Source organism: Cebidichthys violaceus, unplaced genomic scaffold (genome assembly GCF_023349555.1).
Source record: "Cebidichthys violaceus isolate CVI_PGR_0920_01 unplaced genomic scaffold, fCebVio1.0.p SCAF_3, whole genome shotgun sequence".
In the NCBI taxonomy this organism is placed as follows: Eukaryota; Metazoa; Chordata; class Actinopteri; order Perciformes; family Stichaeidae; genus Cebidichthys; species Cebidichthys violaceus.
The window spans coordinates 2,681,199-2,701,048 of record NW_027176483.1 but is presented as its reverse complement, the minus strand read 5'-3'; the positions used below and the strand labels follow the sequence as shown (position 1 = coordinate 2,701,048).

The 19,850-nt window shown below is 45.4% G+C and overlaps 1 pseudogene; it reads right to left on the bottom strand.

Annotated features, from left to right (window-relative positions):
- Positions 1-4,044: 4,044 nt before the first annotated feature.
- LOC137881933 (transcription factor SOX-6-like) overlaps positions 4,045-19,850 on the bottom strand; it is a 19,595-nt pseudogene continuing 3,789 nt past the window's right edge.

Genomic DNA, 19,850 nt, shown 5'->3' with positions numbered 1-19,850 from the left:
GAGACGAAGCACAAATATTTTAAGCAAACGTACCCGAAATGAAGGCACATAAAAATAAACTTAAGAGCCGAATGTTATTATAAATTAATTCACTGACCAACAATAATGTTAACGGAGAGAGGAATAGAGCTGAAACAAGTGGTTGTTGATTGACGTCACACCAGAATTAAATTCATTTAAAGCTTTAAAGTACTTTATTTTAAGAGAAACATTTTTCAAAAGCTTTCTGTTATGTATTTTATTTTTTTTAATCCAAAGTATAGTATGCCATAAAAAACATTGGTACAGTTTTTTTTGGTAAAATGGCTGAAAAAAAAACTCCTAGCGTAGTGTAGCATTTTCATTTAAAAAGTCATCAAAGTAATATTGTAGTATGTTGGAAAATGACAGGAAGAAGAAAGAAGAGTAAACACACTTCTAAGATTTTTGTTTGTGGGAAACACCATAGCGGACACAGTATTATTAAAGCAGAGTATATTGTTTAAATTATTTACGAATTTGACTTGGGTCAATTTTGTATGTTTTTCCGATCTTTTTAAATTTAGCTACGAGTAGCTTTAACGACCAGGATATCATTGAAGATTGCAGGTTACACCTGTTTCCTGCCTGGCTATACACATTCATATACATGTATATGAATGTATATATATCAAGTTATGAAGTATGACCGCACTGTAATGAAGTACGCTCTCCTTTGTTAAGGCGCTGAAAGCTTTGCATGCACTCACACAGACACATGCACACACAGGAACAATCTGTCAAGTTGCAAACAGCTCAGCGTTCATCCTGCAGAAAGGAAAAAGGAAATGTAAATTATGATGACTTATTTAACGAGATTAGCATGGCAACAGCACAAGTATGATTTCAAACACCCCTCCCAACTAAAAGCTATAGCACACACACACACACACACACACACACAAAAGTGCACACAAAGGAGTGTGTGACAAACTTGCCGGCGCCCCTTGCAGGGTGACGCTACAGTTGATTTGGGAATTACAATGAGATTTATGATGTGGCTGCATATGGCTGAGCCCTCTGTTTCTCTCTCTCTCTCTCTCTCCGAAATGCTGGGATTGGCTGCAGCGAGCACCGGCGCCGTGGCGTATACACCACAGCACAGTCAGTATGTGTGGCGTTACCTCACACACACACACACACACACACACACACACACACACGCGCGCGCGCGCGCATGCACGCACAACGGAACAATAGGCCACATTTCACTGTAATGGGCCACCAAAATATAAAGACCAAGTGGAATAGCTCGACTTTGGAAACAGAAAGCCTTGTGTTGGAAATTATTAGATGCCTGGAAAGTAAGAGCACTCTTTAGAGTAATGGAAAAAAAAAAAAAAGATTGATGCAGCACTACCTGTGGCTCGTGCGCAGTGCTTTCACACGCACAACACAATAGGAACGGGTGCTTTTCCGCTCCCGTCTTTTCCACAAAAAGTCAAAAAGAAACACGTACAAAAGCAATGATGAAGTGACAGGTTTATAAGGAAAATCTCAAGTCTTTACTTTTTATTTATTTATTTTTATTTTTTTGATTGTCTTTCTCACCAAGTTGTACTGACACTTTTTAGAGCCAAAGCTGGCTAATAAATACAATGAAATGTTAAAACGCACAATTGAATTTCAAATACAATACTCATCACAAAAAAAAAAAATGCATGTGACCGGGGAAACTTGTGTGTTCTGCTTCTGCGGGTCACGACTGACAAGAGCACGAGGTTTCAAAGAGGTCGGAGGCGACGTGACCCCTTCAGGCGGCACTAGAGCTGCAGCAACAAAACTTGCTTCAATAAATGAAATGCTTCGAAAGAAACGGCGATTTACTCGTGCCCAGCGTGTACGAGGCTTCCTACAGAGTCCAAACGTGTGACTTTTTGACTGTTCTAATTTATCATGTTGAAAATCAAACAACTTCACATTAGTCAATACTAAAAAAAAAACAACTAAAAAAAAAACATAGAATTTATATCCAGTGCTTAGGATGCGTTTGACACTAACAGAAATGTCTATGCATGAGGCTTTCTTTATTTTACTGTGACGCAAGCAAAAAAACAATGTTCAGTCCCAGCTTGTGAAGCTCTCCCAAATAAAAACTGCCGGTGAGAAACATGGAGCCATGGAGACGTGTGAAACAGCTAACAACAAAAAAAAAAGAGCACTCAGAAACCTCCCTCGAGGTCACAGGTGTTGAAAATGTTCCAAAATGTAGAGTGTGGTGAAAAATATTGTGTCTTCAGAGAAAGAACGTGACATTTTGAGTAAAATAGAGGGGGAAAAATGCGGCGAACACTGGGCCACGACGGGACGAGAGAGGAGCGTCTCCTTTCAGACTCCAGTAAAAAGAGATTGATTAAGAATCAGACACCTTCTTCTTCTTTTTCCTCCATTCTTCTCTTAATAATTTACTCGTCTTCAAAATATACATGCGATGTATAAAAAAAGGAACCCTTTTTGAAATAATGAGACCTCTTCAATTTGTTGAAATTATATAAATTCTTTTTTTTTTTTTTTAAAACACAAGTTTGGTTTATCTTTCCCGCGTGACGCTGAGAAGACAAATTTACGATTATTAACAGGCTAATAAAAATAGTAACATTTTGTACACTTTTGTACCGATTCAAAAAAACCCACAAAATACAGTGACAGGATCCAGAATATTAGAAAGTCTTCTTCTACAGTAGGGTAATACCGGGGCTAGAGGGACACGTTTAAAGACTTGTGAACTCTTGAAGTGTCTCAGCAGAAATTGAACGTCAATAATACCTGATTGAAAGGGACTAGACTCCACCGTGCCGCAATTACAGCACGGTGTGCTAATAAGTGTTTGGGCCTCAAGGAACTATGGGCAATGTGGTTCATGAAAGCACCAACGCAGTGGAATTGAAGAACAAGACTCTTCTGACTACATCTCGAAGCTGGAGGGGCTGCCGGAGACTGAAGTGTGTGTGTGTGTGTGTGTGTGTGTGTGTGTGTGTGTGTGTGTGTGTGTGTGTGTGTGTGTGATGAAAACACATCCTCCCTGAGCTCTGCCTGCGATTGGGCCGGGAGGGGAGCCAACAGTTACCAAGTAAGGAATTCATCTCATCACCTAGAAAAAAAGCTGATTGTATAAGACTTTTTCTGCAGCATTGGAAGTTTAAGACTACAACATCCCAAGTGAATGTGAATGTAGGTTTGGCACATTTGAAGTAAATCTGTACAATGCCAGGGTACTTTCTTACTTACATACTTAGTAATAATAATAATAATAATAATGTGATATAAGGGATTTTGTTCCCTTTATTTCATTGACAGTCTGAAAAGTCCTACCACTCTTTCTGTATGAAAAGAAACAAACAAAAACAACACATTCACAAGCTGGCACATCATACCTGAGCTGGGATATAAAAACAAAAGAAACAGTAATGTAATGTAAGCAGTTTGTCAGAAAAACAAGATGTAGATGCACTGTATTCGTAAGAAACAAAAGTAAGACTATAAGATTACAATAGCTAGGATTTATATTAAAACTTTTCAAATTTCAAGTTCCGACAGTCCAGAGTTTTGTACAGGCAGTGACCTGTCAGAAAAAAAAAGAAGTCTATAGAACAGAAAAACAATGAGGAAACAAGAACACAAAGAAAAGTAAATACACAATGATACAAACTAAATCACTCCTTAAACATTAAGACCAAATAGCTGTTGAAGACCAATTCCTGATGTTTCACAATCCATGCATGCTCTCTGCGAACCACACAGCAATGTATCCGTCGCTCATTTTGTCCTTTGTTCTTTCCTCTTACTCTTATTCGCTCCTGTGGAGATTGTCAAAGTGTAGGACACTGAAGGTCTGAATGTCTGTTCAGGTTCTTTTCTTGGGTCACATTTGTTTCCATCGGCCCTATTTTTCAAATGGACGTCTTTTGGAGATCCCGTCCGAGAGCTTTCTGAGCGTGTCCGCTGAGTTTGGATCCCTGTCTGGGCACGCTCAGTGCGTGCCCAGACACGTCCTGATGCTTTGCTTCGAGGTCTCTATAATAAACTGTGTTTTTTAAAAAGTGTCTCTGAGTATAACAGGAGTTTTTCTCTTTTTTTTTTTATTTCTTCTCTTTTTACAAACACCCTGAGCGCGCTCAGTTGGCGCTGACGGCCTCCCGCGTCTCGCGGTCGCTGCTATAGTCCGACTTGGGCTCGTCCTCAAAGTCCTCGTACATGTCCATGTCGTCGTCTCCGTTGGTGGGGTCCCTCGGCAGATCCGACGCTCCGACCCCGCCGCCGTTGCCGCCCCCCGCCGCCGGGCTCGGACTTCACCCCGTACGTGCTCTGAATGACGGGGATGGCGGGCTCGGGGCTGGCTGAGTTGCTGGAGCAGTCCGAGGTCAGGTGCGGGGACGTCGTGGCCGTGGCCATGGTTATGGTGCCTGGGTAAACTCCTACTCCGCCGGGGCTGTTGCCGAGAGGCATCGGTGGCTGAGGCCTGAGGAACGAAGAAGGGAAAACTGTTAGGTATTACACAACCTTGATGTACATAACACGAGGAACATGGAACTGGACTGAAAGAAACATCAAAGACTGTGAGGCCTGAGAGGACATGACTGTCTGACCTCATGGTGGCGCTAGAGTATCACTTTGAATCAGTAGGATTCATCCATTGGGGTTCATGAATGTCTGTACGAAATGTTATCGCGATCCATCTGATGGTTGTCGAGAGAGTTCAGAAACGTGTTACAGTCACAGCAACAGTTAGCATATCAACTGGTTACATACAAGGTGGACGGATCCCCGTTTGTCGTCTTTAAACAAACTTGCTTTGAACAAAACATTAATTCTGAGACCACTTGAGTAAAACGGCTTCTCATCTGGCCCGGGCGTGTCCTAACACGGAGCCTTCTCTCTGCCGGCTCGCAGCAGCAGCGGCTAAATAACCCGTTAAGATGTCGATGGAATGAGGGTAAACGCACATCACTCAAACAGGCCCTCTGGCTCCTCAAATCAACCGCATGAAGCAGGAAAAATCGCTGTCACTTTTCTCACCTAACAGTTTTCCCTCCTCAGTCTCCCGAAACAATTACCACGGTACGCTCTGACGGACACGTTTTCACCATTAAATGCGTTTGTTTTTTTTTTAAAACAACAGCAGTTTAGTTATATGGAACGTGCCAGAAACTGGATGCATATTGGATTCAGCTTAGATTGAAAGACCAGGCCTGTAGATTGCATTAACTTGACCACACGCAGTAGATGTGGCATTCGGCCTGTGACGTCTGCCTCGCTCTCGTTTCCCTCTCGAACATCTGCTTACATTTCATATTCCACGATTGTCTGGCTGCGTCCAATTTTCACTGCCCGCAAGCGGCCCGGCATTGTCCTAATTTAATAAATGACAAGCTATTAAAAATCGCTCCTAGTCAAAGCTGTGGCCTCTGGTAAATCCATCCGAAGCACATGGCCACTGTGATGGCTTTAAACACATCCATGGCTGGTTCCCATTAAGACAATGCCACTGTTTTTTTTCCCCCTCTCTGCACTGACTATACACTCTAAAACGTTAAAAGGGTTTTGCAGATCCAACGGGGGAGGTTCCAAGAAGAAATCGGCCATGAATAGTCCATAAACGCTGATGGTCACCAGGCAGACCTCTAGCAAATGGAAGTAGTTTAAAATATTTCTTATATAAAGTGCTAAGAAACAGATTGAATTTATGCATTACATTTTGGATGTTTTTCTCTTTCATCTAGCTAATTAGATTTGCTTAAATACCTGTATTCAGGCACAGGATGGCATGCTTATTCAACAGCCAGCTGAACTGAGAGGTCAGAGGTGCAACAGTCAATTACTCAGAGTGTTCATGAGCAAGACTCAAAGCCAGTGTGTGTGACCGAAGGCATGCGGCTGTCGATGCACAATGCCCCCCCCCCCCCCCCCCCCCCCCCTCCCTCCTCTTAAGGAATACGCAGAATTCCTTCCAATATTGTATGAAATCACAATGATGGAGGAAAAAAATGTGTTGGACAAGCTATTTCTTTAGAATTAAACCTTGTAATTAAAAAAAAATGACGCCGTGACATTCGGAATTCCATCGCAGACCGTGTGCGACACACTGTGCGGTCTTTGTAGTTCCACGCACGAGACCGTCGAGGTTGAGTTTGAGAGTCTTCTTTCACCGCAGCGGCTCTCTTTTCAAACCGCCGGGGGAGCACCTGTACGGGAAAGCTGACTGCGATGTCCGGTTGACTCCGGTACTCACCCCACAAAGAACTGCCTCATCTCCTGACGCCGTGACCGCATCATCTGCTTGTACTCTCCGATGCGCAGCTTCTTGCCGTCGATGATGCAGGTTCTCTTGGGCCGCGGCTTGTACTTGTAGTTGGGATACTTCTCCAAGTGGATCTTGCTCAGGCGGGCCTGCTCCTCGTAGTACGGCTGCTTCTCCTGGTTGGTCATGCCTTTCCAGCGAGAGCCTGGAGGAAAAAGACGTTTTAGCTGGTGTGTCTGTGAGTGAGTGTGCACCTCTGTGTCCGTCCACAGCTACTCTCGCAATCTGCTGCAGTAAACTGCGTAATATTTTTTGGGTGACCAGTTGTGGCAGCACGCTCAAGGATCTCTCGTGGTTGCGGTGACTCACACTTTCTCAAAACGCCTTTTATTACCCGTTTCAAAACTGCCTGCCGACTCCTCACTCACTGGTATTAACGCCCCCCCCCCTCGGCCGGTAGGGGCTGCAAGTGACAACAGAGTTAATTGTATCACGACCTCCAGCTACTATTCTGTTCCCAGGGACACATGAAGGGTGGAAATATTTTTGCTGCAGCAAAAATGCAGCTGCTGGAGTACTGACGAAAACAAGAAGAAGTTCTTTTATTCGTATTCGATATGGCATCCTCATGCATATCAGAACGTCTGTCTACACTATCCAGTGCACCTTTCTCCTTTTGTTTTAGTTAGTTACTTAGTTTCGTCATAAAACATACATGTATTTTAGAAAATCAACATTACAGAGTGTCAAAAAATAGGAATTTTAGGGAGCATTGACGTGCTTTTCTACGCCGTTTCAATGATTACTGGTTGAGCAGAGTTTACATCTACAGTAGGTGTAGTGAGCAGTGATCCGACAGTGCTCACACACTGTCACTTCAGCTGCACGTTAAATCAATCGTACAAAAGAGTGACAGAGCCCTGGTTTAACCGTGAACACGGCAGCATTTCTGCTGTTTCTTTTTTGAAGGCTGGATGCCGTCATATATGAACAGACACCGTCAATTCTCTAACACAAGGAGGCCGCTCAGGAGTGGATAACACTCTGTTCCCTCTTGGCTCAAGAAGAATTATACATTGTGTACTTCTTATTCCCCCCCCCCCCCCCCCCCCCCCGGTAAGAGGACCTTCTGAACAAGTGGACGGGGCCATTACCGCAGGAACGCGGCACATCTGCGAAGCACTCTGATTATACACACCCCGCCTCGCTCCTCTGTTTATCAAGGTTCATCACAAGCTAGTCTTGTACTTTTGTGACACAGGAAACAATGTTTTTTTTAAAGCCTGCCACCCACTCCCCAAAGTCCAGCTGTGTTATTACGTTGGAGAGACCGTGCATTGTACACATGCAGTCACGTACACAATCGTGCACTTTAAACTCTGCTTTTTTTTGCTCCTATATTGCCACAAGAGGCGTGATTAATCGCTGGGAAATCATTTCTAAATGCCTCCAGCAAACACGATCTTACTGTTAAATATTTGCCTGCAAACGTCACTTTCAATCGAATAATTCCAACGTCACTATTCTGCATCATAAGGAAGTATTAAATTAAGATTCTGTCGGTGAAACTGTTGCACAAATAAATGCAGGAAGCATTTTGTCAAACACACAAAACCTCCACTTTTATCAGAGCCAGAACAGGAGAACAGACCCACTTAAGAAAAAAGCAATTTGTTAATGTTGCTCAGGAGGAGCTGACTAGAGGCCTGCGTTGGACAGCGGCGGTCCTCAGAACATCTACCGAAACAACCGCTGTGAATGGCTATCTGTGTGGAGGAGGTCGGCGTCAACGCGGCTACATTACAACCGAATGCATCCATCACACTAGTCAGGCGTGCATGGTGTGAGCTCTGTGTGTGACGTGTTCAAGGTTTAAAAGCACACTACTTCTTTTTATAGTCTGCAGCCTGCTGGCGATAGAGAGCCGGTGGACTTCAGAGTATAGGAGGCACAGCGACCCGACGAGCTGAGAGGCTGACGTGACGAAAAAACGTGCAGGTTTGAGGACCGTCGACCGTCAAACACACTGCGTCTTCAGTGGGAACACCTCTACTGGAGCCACAAACACTCACACAATGGCTGTGTGTGTGTGTGTGTGTGTGTGTGTGTGTGTGTGTGTGTGTGTGCAAATAAACATATTCCTTAATACAGAGGTCTTCAACAGGGGGTCCACGACCCCTAGGGGGTCCGCAAAATTTTTGGTTGATTAGACAATTTTTTTAACTTTTTTATTTATTTTTTTCCAATCCAATCTATTATTTTAATAGTTCAGTATTGTATGCAAGGCAACAGGTTTGTTTATGCATGGCAGTGGCACTAATAGGCCATCACTCATTTTCGTTTCCACATTTATGTTTAAAATAAAAACGTCAATTTGAATATCTTGTATGCATGATTATCATACAAGGTATGTTTATAAATGTCACGGCCACCCTACTCACTGTACCTTCAAAATAAAAACATGAATATATGAACCTGTGTATTATTTGAATAGCTTAGTATTGAATGCACAATAACAAGGTATGTTTATACATGGCACTAGGCCTGGTTTAATATAAAACTATATACAAATTGTATACAATATATATATAGTAGGGGGTCTCTGCTCCATCTCTCTATCAGTTTGGGGGTCCTTGGCCTGAAAAACGTTGTAGACCCCTGCTTTAATACATAGGTTTTAACAATTTTTTTAACTCAGATTTTATGTCCCAACGCATCCAAAAGGTGATAAGTTTATAAATACTTAATATTTTCTCAAAAGCCCCAAATCTCTAAGGTTCAAATTGAGATTTTTCTAAAATGGAAACCAATTAGTTGTAACGTCTTATTTTCCATTTTGTAAATCTGATATCTACTATTGAATCAAAAATGTATGTTTTTATCTGATTGCTCGATTGATCAATGGAATACTCAGTAGAATACTCAACTACTACTAAAATAATCCATATCATGTATTTCTTAAATGACGTACAGCTATTTTATTTTCTCAAACGGCTTGTAAAATAGAGCTAATATGGGATAGAAATCTCCCTGGTGGAGTATTGAACCCCCCCCCCCTAACGTCTAGCTCCGCCCCTGAGGGTACTTGTAAATAAACTGCTGATTATCTGCTCAAGTTACTATAAAGAAGTAATTTCATGGGGGCGGAACGAAAAACCAAAAATATAACATAGAAGGTTCATGCCTGGTGAGTCAGTGTTGAAAAGATAAACCTGTTAACGTCTCACCGAGGATCTTGCTGATGTTGGAGTTGTGCATGTCGGGGAAGGTCTGCAGGATCTTCCTCCTCTCGTCTTTGGCCCACACCATGAAGGCGTTCATGGGCCTCTTGATGTGGGGCTCGGCGTTGTTCCTGCCCCGCGCCTCCCTGAACACTCTCGCCTCCGTGATGCTGCTCCCTGCAGTGACATGAAGGAATAACGATAATAACGTCCCATCTTTGACTACGTTCATCTGTCATACTTTCACACTTGACAATGTGGGGATATTTGCACTGACGCCGATGAGCCCTTCCTGTTTGCTTCTTTCGGCCCTTGATCCTCGGGAGAGGATGTATAACGTAAGTATAACAAAAGTGCCGACGGGGTCTTTCGCCGGGATGCCCTCAACATTCTCACACAAACACATACATGATGAGCTATACACATACCACAGCCAGTTGGCTTCCGCCTGATAGCATCTCAGGGCCTACGCTGCTGTGTTTAGTCCTCTGATCCTAAACTAAACCACAATGAGAACTCCTCATCGCCTGTAAACACTGGTGTTTTATGAGCAACGGGTGGGTTGGGAGAAAAACTTGGTTGGTAAGTCTCGCTATCATTCGTGATAAAATCATTATTTTGCAGTAAACTTCATTGACCGTTAGCCACCACAGATGCCTGCTCTTGTTTGCATACTTGCACTGGGTGGGATCTTGTGTCACAAACAGAAATTCAGCATCTTGTTATCATATCTGCGGGACAATAACAGTGTGAAATTGTTCAAGAGCGTAAACTGTTGACAGTGAACGCTGTGTTTAGCCGTCGAGGGTTGTCCTTCGCCGTGGCATCCTGAGGAGCACAATAAATATTTGTATTCCCTGAATACCTGCATGTTCTGGCTTTCTGGAAGACGCTTTCTTCTTTACTGCGGAGACGGCAGAACACCAGAAGAGTAGGGCCTCTTCTGTGTATGTGGGGCCCCCGCGAGAGTCAAGGGTCACTGGTATCAATTTAGTCTGAACAGGATGTGACTGCTTCTAGCTGAGACTCTGCTTCTCAAAGCTCCAGCGGCTCCTGGCCTTCCTTTTTCTAACCACGTCTTATAAGCTATAAGAAGAGCCTTTGAAAAAAAAAAGGGAAGAAGGCGGCGCTTACCGTCCAGATCTTCTGGTCTCGTCAGGTCGATGACTCGATGGACCATCTTCCCAGCGTCCTCCCCAAGCTTCCCCAGGTGCTGGCTCAGCGTCTCGTAGTGCAGCCGCTCCTGCGACGCAAAGAAGAAGAAAAAAACACACAAACGGTTATTCGAAGAAAGTGACACGAGCTGCCCCCCAAATATCAACGCAGTCGTTACTATCTAACATCTGGATCGAGGTCAGTGGGGATGACCGCGACGGTAAGGACAATAAAGCAAATTGCCGGCTTGAGTTGGCAACGGAGGACAGTCCAGCACAGCGCCTACAAAGCGGGCGGTTTTACGTCTTTTATATTTCACAGTATCTGAGGGGTATCGAGCCGTGGCCCCCTTCAGGGCCGCCGGTAATCGACGGCGTTCCTCCCCAGCCCTCCCTGCATCACTCTGCCTTCTGCCTGCCACTCCACGCCTGAGACAAATGACTTCTACAAGCAGCCTGCCTTTGGGGCCTTCCAGCTAAAATTACCCCACCACGCTCCCAAACTGTGGTGGAAAACATCGAACCCTCCGCACAGCTACCGCACATCTACACTCCTCCTCTCCTCTCCTCTCCTCTCTCATCCCCTCACCTCCCTCCCTCCCCTCCTTTTTTTTTCTGGTGACAGAGGCATTTTGTTTGACGCAAAGGAATGGTTGCCGGGTGAAGTCATGCCGCGGTAGCCGCTGGCAGAGTTGGTGGAACTTAGGGGCCCGGCGTGTATGTGTACATATATGTGTGTGTGTGTGTGTGTGTGTGTGTGTGTGTGTGTTTATAGATGAGGAGTCGACGCGGGCCAATGTCAGCACTACGGCAGGGCTGTAATCAGGCCCACCACAGAACATGTGCCTGGGCAGTGCCATGCTCACCGCAGGAAGCAACCGCCTAACAAAGGACTAAAGAAAAAGAGAGACAGAGGGAGATAGAAAGAGCAAACAGGAGTGGAAAAACTAGACCAGAAAAACTCAAGAATAAGGACTTCAGCTCGCAGCGCTAAACAATAGCACGCCATCGCTCACGGCGAAGTTTTAAAAAGTCAGAAAAAGATCGACTTTGCGGTTCTCGCGAAGATGCCAAACGTTGCCGCTTTGCTCTGCAGCGCTATCAGACTATCAGACTATCAAACTATCAGACTATCAGACTATCAAACTATCAGACTATCAGACTATCAAACTATCAGACTATCAGACTATCAAACTATCAGACTATCAGACTATCAAACTATCAAACTATCAGACTATCAGACTATCAGACTATCAGACTATCAAACTATCAAACTATCAGACTATCAGACTATCAGACAATCAGACAATCAGACTACCAGACTACCAGACTACCAGACTATCAGACTACCAGACTATCAGACTACCAGACTACCAGACTACCAGACTATCAGACTACCAGACTATCAGACTATCAGACTACCAGACTATCAGACTATCAGACTACCAGACTATCAGACTACCAGACTATCAGACTATCAGACTACCAGACTATCAGACTACCAGACTATCAGACTATCAGACAATCAGACAATCAGACTACCAGACTACCAGACTACCAGACTACCAGACTATCAGACTATCAGACTACCAGACTATCAGACTATCAGACTACCAGACTATCAGACTATCAGACTACCAGACTATCAGACTATCAGACTACCAGACTATCAGACTACCAGACTATCAGACTATCAGACTACCAGACTATCAGACTACCAGACTATCAGACTATCAGACTACCAGACTATCAGACTATCAGACGATCAGACTATCAGACGCACGAGGTACGTAGTTAGAGGCCTGACGGGAGGAGACGACGGAAAAGTAACGCGCAGAAGAGTTTAGGCTTCTGGAAAAATGGACCAGGACAGCACCAGTAGAGGAGGACTGATCCAAAATACAGATTAACAGCAGACCCGGGTCAAAATTTGCAAATATTCCACGCGGTTGGTCTACTTTCGGTCTACTTGAAAGCTCTTGCGGCGAACGCAATAAGGAGCTGTCTTTACTTTGTTTAGTCGAGATTGAAATAGGTTTGGCCCGCGAAGCCCGCTGGTTTTGATACTGGACCGCTGCCTTCTGGAGCAGCATTATAGACTCTTTTTTATTTTTTTTTTATTTTCTTTCATGAGTCTCCAGTTGCATTGTGCTCTCCTGTGAATGCTTTTGTCTTCCTAGCAGAGGGACGTTCTGGTTTAAAGACAGTCAAGGCTCTCGAGTCCTGTTGTTCAGGCGGTTGCGGTGAAGAGGAAGCACACTTTTTCAGGACTGTTTTGTATTTTTTATTTTTTTTTAATGGCTTTTCAGAAAAAAAAAAACACCCATCACGTACTGTACTTGATATTTCATTACTATTTAACACGGGCCTGAATCGGAGCGAACAAAGTAGCGATTCAAAGCAGACGAGTTGACGAATCAAGGACTAAATTAATTAAAACCACGGCGGAGGTGCATTGGGGGGCAAAGGTAAATGAAACCAAAAGGACTAATTAAATATATCAAAACAGAAGGGAAGAGGTGCGTAACGTCAAAAACAAGCACCGGAGGAACACATCACATCTGTGTGTGTGTGTGTGTGTGTTTAAACACGCTTTAACACTGCTGCTGGATGTATAGTCCTTAATGTAAGAGACACCCGAGTCCAACGCTGTAGACATCACACCGTACTGAGCTCATTACCACGGCAACAACCCGCCCACCGCCAGCAAACGGCCTGCCTCCAGCTGACCCGCAACCGTTTACCGTCTCCTCCTCCTGGGGCCAATCGAGTTTGGCAACTCTTGTAGCACACATTATTATAATGTATATCATTCAGGCTTCAAATACGGCAACATTACGGTGACCTTTAATCAAGACGTGGAGCCGCCCGAGCTGTTGGGTTTAACGGGGGCCCGAACTCACCAGCAGAGCCAATATAAACTTCTACACAACCGTTCCCTCCCTCCGACAGAAACTGCACTTTTCAACCGTTCAACATCTCTCTGAGACGGGCCTCGTTAAAACGAAACAGTCATTTCAAAACTGTGCAAAAGTTAAGAAGAGGTCTGAGAGGAACGTTTAAGACACGACAGATGAGGACTAAACTCTGCAAGTTTGACTTCTTAAACAATTTAAGTCGAGAGTTGTGTTTGTTGAGGACGATATTACTTCTGATCACATCTGTGTTTTGAGGGGAAGCTGTACAGTTTCAACCTAAAAGCTAAAGTTCCCAATTCATTTACATGATTTTCTGTCTCTTTTTTTTTTTTTTTTGTCTCGTGAAGGCTTTGGGTGAATACTTCTGCACATTCAGCACTTAACCCTTTAATCGCCTAAGCAGAGACACTAAAAAAAAAAACATCCATGTTTGCAATTTTAAAACCGGCTGTGGAGCGACGGTTTGCGTAACAGGCATCATGCAAAGTGAGAAAACAGATCTCAGAGCAATAAAAAAAAAAAAGAAGAAGCTGTTTGTGTTCCTGCTTATGCGGCCTGTAGATTTACCTGCGTGTTCACCACGGAAACAGGAAAAGTAGTCCCTCGTGGTTCAAAGCAGTGAATCATCTTTCATGTAAACATTGCAGAGCTCCAGTGCAGAGCTGTGACACGTTTGAGGTTCAGACTTAAGACATTCTACATGTTCTGACTCCATGTTGTGACGTGAGGACACACCGTCGATTTTGGTGTTTTCAACCCCAAAAAAACACGTCAGTTGAGTTGTGTGACAATCTCTCAAAGCTTCTCTTAAGTGGCTTCAGGGAGTGTTTTGTGGCTGTTTAGATATGAAAAAAAAAAGCAGTGCACAAGTTTTTTTTTCTTTGCACACACAAACATAGACGCACCCACACGGTCATACGCGGCGGCGGCGGCGGCGGCGGCGGCTATTTCAGTGAGCTTTGGCAGCCGCAGGCCAGCTGGACGCAACGTAAGCGTAAGGTGATACTCAACAATGCCACTAACTGGCCAGGCCTCTCGTCTGTACACCAGCTATAATGACATTAACATGGTCGGAGGCCAGTGCAGAGCCAGGACACACACACACACACACACACACACACACACACACACACACAAAGGAGATCACTTTCAGCTCTCAGGGAAATGTCTATGTCGTCTGTGCCTGAAATGAAAGCTGAGGGACAAAAATACCCAAACAGAAAGCGAAATAAACACACACAGTCAGACGTCACCGCGACAACCCAATAAATAGCTTCGACATGCGATACGACGGCAGTTGTCTCATTCCCTCCCGAAAAAAGACGCCTAATACGCCGTCGTTTAGTACATCGTCGTATTGGCCGGAGCTCGTGTAACAACATTTATTTGAACGAGACAGAAACACAACACACACAAATCCAAGGTAAAAGAAAACGAGCCGGTCCTCGAGGTGGAGCGGGTGAGTCACACTCTCAGTATCCAGCAAGTTCCATCCATGAATTGTTTAAGACAGAGCAAAGCCTTTGAGTGCTTTAGAAGAAGAAAAAACACACACACACACACACACACACACACACACACACACACACACACACACACACATAAAAAAAAAAACCCGTCTCCGTCCAAGAAGAAAAAAAAATATGTATTTAAAGCTAAGAGAAAGAGTCTTTGAGCTGCTGTTGTTAGGTAACGAATAACACGCTGACAACAAACAGCGAGGCGCTGCTGTCCTCCTCCAACCGGAAACAATTACTTTGAGACTTTCCAAATGAGCTTTTTATTAGGAGGCGCTGAGCTATAAACCAAATTACTGCATTGCTTTGGTTTTGTTCTTATAAAGTTGGGAAAAAAAATTGCAGCGCTTGAGAAGCACACTCTCACTGCGCTCACCTTAATCTGTGATCACTTCTAAGTTAACTTTTTTTTTTAAAAAAAGGGCTTTTTAAGCAAAAACTTATTTGGGATTTTTTATTTATTTTTTGCCAGACCTGCAGCAGACAACTCAAATTAAGTCTTAATAAAGAATTTATTAGTAAAGGCTGTTGTATAATTTATATTTATGCGTTTCTCAGTGTTTACCAGCATAATGACTGAAAAAAAAAAAAAAAAAACATCAGCTTGGGACTGAGGATAAGCACAGCAAAGATATGTGTTTGCCAGATTTTGGATGTTTTCCTGCTGAAGATGCGAAGCAAACAAGTCCAAAAAAAAAAAATTTCAAAAACAGCCCATCCTTGGAGTGCACCAATCATGACCTACTTGGGGTTGGCTGGGTTCAAAGTCTCCACCCCTAAAATATTCATGAGTTATTCCTCCTCATCCTCATCCTCATCCTCCTCATCCTCCTCATCCTCGCGAGCAACATGGGATCAGGAGAGCCGGTCTAATCGCGTTCCCTCTCTCACTGAGCGTCTGATCCCTGGAATCCTTCGCCGGATGATCCGACTGATAGAAGATGTTTTTGGAATATGGATGTCCCGCTGGACGTGAGATCCTGGTACAAGAACCCCTGTCTGCTTCAGCCCAGGAGGGGGAGATGATCGGGGGGGGGGGGGGTCCCTTCCCAGAGAAAGACCCTTTAATTGGGCTAAAACCCCGAGGCCGGGATCCCCCCCTCCAGGGCAAGTGGAGAGCTGGACGCACACACACACACACACACACACACACACACACACACACTCTAATGTTAACACCCCCCCCAAAAAAAAAACACCCACTTGGTCTCAGTCAAGGCAGGCACGCACACACACACGCACACACACACACACACACACACACACACACACACACACACACACACACACACATACGCCAAAACCATCACTTGTCATTGGCCCAGCTGCTCCGTCTTCAAAGCCGGTGGCTTCTGGGTGGCCGTGGCGATGAGAAGAGAAAGGAAGAAGTACTCGAGAGCAGCCGCCCGAGCCGAAACAACGGCAAATATCACGCCGTGAATACTCGACAGAAAGCCGAGCTGGAATCTCGCAACGCGAGGGGGGGGGGGGGTCCTTCTGGACGCCGCGTGGAGACCTTCAGCATTAAAATACTTCATTTAAGACGTTCAAACGTTCACTTCTGCGTCTGTGCAAACATGCAGAAGCAGCGCAAGTGTTACGAATGGTTTGAATGGTCATGTGATAAGACAGAGCTGCGTAGTTATTTTGCAGCTTAAAGGCTGCTGAATGTATTTCTATCATCACAAGTTTTCTGATTCATGTATGTTTCAATTACTAAGTTTCTTAAGAGGCATCATCTAATGCTTGGGGGTGAATTTAGGAGAATTAAGTCGACGCATTAAAACACCTAAATGTGTGTTTCAGTTGTTTTGTTTCCACTACTCTATAGCATTTGAATCTAGCAATAGATGACGAATAGTGGAGGCCTGTTGGTGTGTGTCACATGAACTGTACAGTGTGTGTCTTTGCATGTGTGTGTGTGTGTAATCAGGATCAGAATTCCTTCCTCACATGAAGTGAAGATGCCTTTGAAGGCTGCATTCACAGCATGTGATTCCTGAAGACCTCGTCAGTGGAGTGCGTCTGTGAACGTCCACATGTGACCCGTCTGTCCCTCTAACCTTGTTGCCGTTGTTCAGCGTCATGCCGCTGAGGGCGGACAGTTTGGCCTCCAGACTGTGGTGTCCCGGGTGGTGCTGCTGCTGCTGCTGCTGCTGCTGGTGGTGGTGGAGCTGCTCCCTCTGGATCTGCTCCCTCATGCTCCTGGCCTCCTGGATGGCCTTCATCACGGCGTCCTGGTCCCCGAAGAGCGCCGTGGAGTTGAGGCTGGACAGGATGTCTGGGAGGGGAGGTACGGGACGGGAGAGAGGGACGAGCGTTCATTTCTGTTCTTATTTCAACAATGACAGTCATCTATTTTTCATCAAATATTAATGACCGAGCCAATCAGAGACAGACTGGGCTTAAAGAGACAGGAACGTTTCAGACAAATACAGGTATATTAGGTATATTAGGAGTACAATAATGTGGGTTTTTTTAACATCAAAGCATGTAAACAGGTAGAAGAAGCCATGAACACAAGTATGAACCTGCAGATGAACATAATGCGTCTCCTTTAACAAACCAGAGGGTTTTGAAACACTTGAAAATCCCCATTTTTTTTTGCATATTTCTGTGACTTCATGCTCTATGATCACCATCAAGACGTAAGAGGAGCTGAGAACCAAACATTTAGCACGGCTGCATACAAATTGCGAACTAATTACGTTTAAACATCTGTATGAAGTTTGGGATTTTTTTTCCTCCCAAAAATGTCGCCAAAGTAGTTTTCCGGTTCCACTTGTGTCTGAAACACGGCAGAACCTCCTCTCCCCCCCCCCCCCCCCCCCCCCCCCTTGTTTGTGTGCCCACGCTTCACACTCTTGAAGCCGATGCACATTTGAAGAATGAGGAAAATAAATAAATAAAAAGTTTTTCCGTCGCCCTCCTCGTTTAATTAGCAGACGAGGAGGAAGCGCCCGTGATGCTTGGGTGGCCGTTTAAAACGGGCAAAAAAAATAACTTTCGCAGGGGGAACACAAGCGTCGCGTCCTCAAAGCCACTCCGGAGAAATTGTTTTCTAAGGGGTGGTGTGGGTGTGGGGGGTGGGGGGGTATAATGAGAGGGTTCAGATTGGCCTTAATAACAGATAGCAGAGGTAGGGGCATAAAAGGTCTTCTAGCGCGGGCAGACAATGATGTGAGGAAGCTCTTAAAAACCAAATAACGTGTGCTGGGTTTCACTGCTTCCGCTGCTGGGGTTTTCATTGGGGCTAAATACAGGGCTTTGGACTCCTGTAAAACACACACACACACACACACACACACACACACACACATAGGTCTCCTCGAGGAGTTTGAGGTGTCTGCAGTCTATCAGACGCATGCGACGCTCCTCGGTTTTTGACTGTGTGTGGCGGGGGAGGAAGGAGGTGTTTGGGTGGGTTGTGTGTGTTTTTTTGTTTTTCCGGTTGAGGGGAAGACACGGTTGTTCCTGTGTGAGCGAGGACGTGTTGGCTCTGGGTGGATGTACGGTACAGATGTGAACAATGCGCCGGTGTCTGAGTGCCTGTTGGTGTACAGTTGTCAGGTGTAAAGGTGGTGAAGCTGTCTGTGTTTGCAGTTGCCTTACCCAGAGAGGTGTTCCTGCCCATGTTGGCGAGGGGGCTCGGGATGCGGCCCTTGCCCACGCCCGTCGGGCTGGACTTGCTCCCGGAGTACGGGCCGTGCGTCGGGGACGTCGGGGAGCGGAGGGGCTCGGCCGTCTTGGGTCTGGCTGAGAGGTTCAGCGGCTGCGTGGACGCCTCCTCCTGTCGGAAGAACGGAGACAGCAACAAAAGGTCAAGGGGGCGTCGGCTAAGCAACGCAGGGTTCTTCCAAGAAACAAACAACTTTTCAAATGTTTTCTGCTGTGGAGATGGGTTCCCCATTGGAAGTGTAATTGACTCATTCTCAGAAGACCACAGCTGCTGATTTTCAAATTTTGTCCAAAGTATCCCTTAAGTGACGCTCCCACTCACTGATCAGTCGTCCCTACCGGGTTCTGTTTGCCCTTCAATAAATGAATTCCACTGCTAACCTCTGTGAACCTGACGTGGGGGGTGGGGGTGGGGGGGGGGGGGGGGTTGAGATCTTCTCATCTAAACAAGGGCACCTTTGTGCGTGTAAACAAAGATCCACGACCGCGCTGATCCACATAAGGAATCCCAGGAAAAAGGGGACGTTTTCTCGCGTCGGCAGCGAGCGCTTAAACGAACGTGGATCTAATTTTGGGGGCTCTGAGCTTCCGCTGAGGGAAGTGTTGAGAGGGAGAGGAGTTTAGAGTGGGGTGGGGTGGGGTGGGGGTGGGTGGGGGGGGGGGGGGTAATAGGCTGCGGGTGGCATGCAGAAGTTTGGGGGGGGGGGGTCTGAACGTGTGTGGGGGTTAGGGCAGGGTGGGGGAGTTCGGAGGGTACGGCACTACTGTTCGAGTGAGCTCTGACGCCGGTCTATTGTGACCCCCCCCCCCACACACACACACACACACACACACACACACACACACACACACATGGCTCCCATTACTGCCTCGTCGTGGAGTAAAGATGAGGCGTGCGCTCTCTCTCCGGTGGAGGGGTCTGGGTCTCCTGCCAGAACAGCAGCCAGAGTGTCATTTTCTGAGTTTGTGTGTGTGTGTGTGTGTGTGTGTGTGTGTGTGTGTGTGTGTGTGTGTGTGAGAGTGTGTGTGTGTGTGTGTGTGTGACTTTCAGATAAGCTGTTTCTAATGAGTGTAGAGTACGGGGCCTTGTTTGTTTTCAACAACTG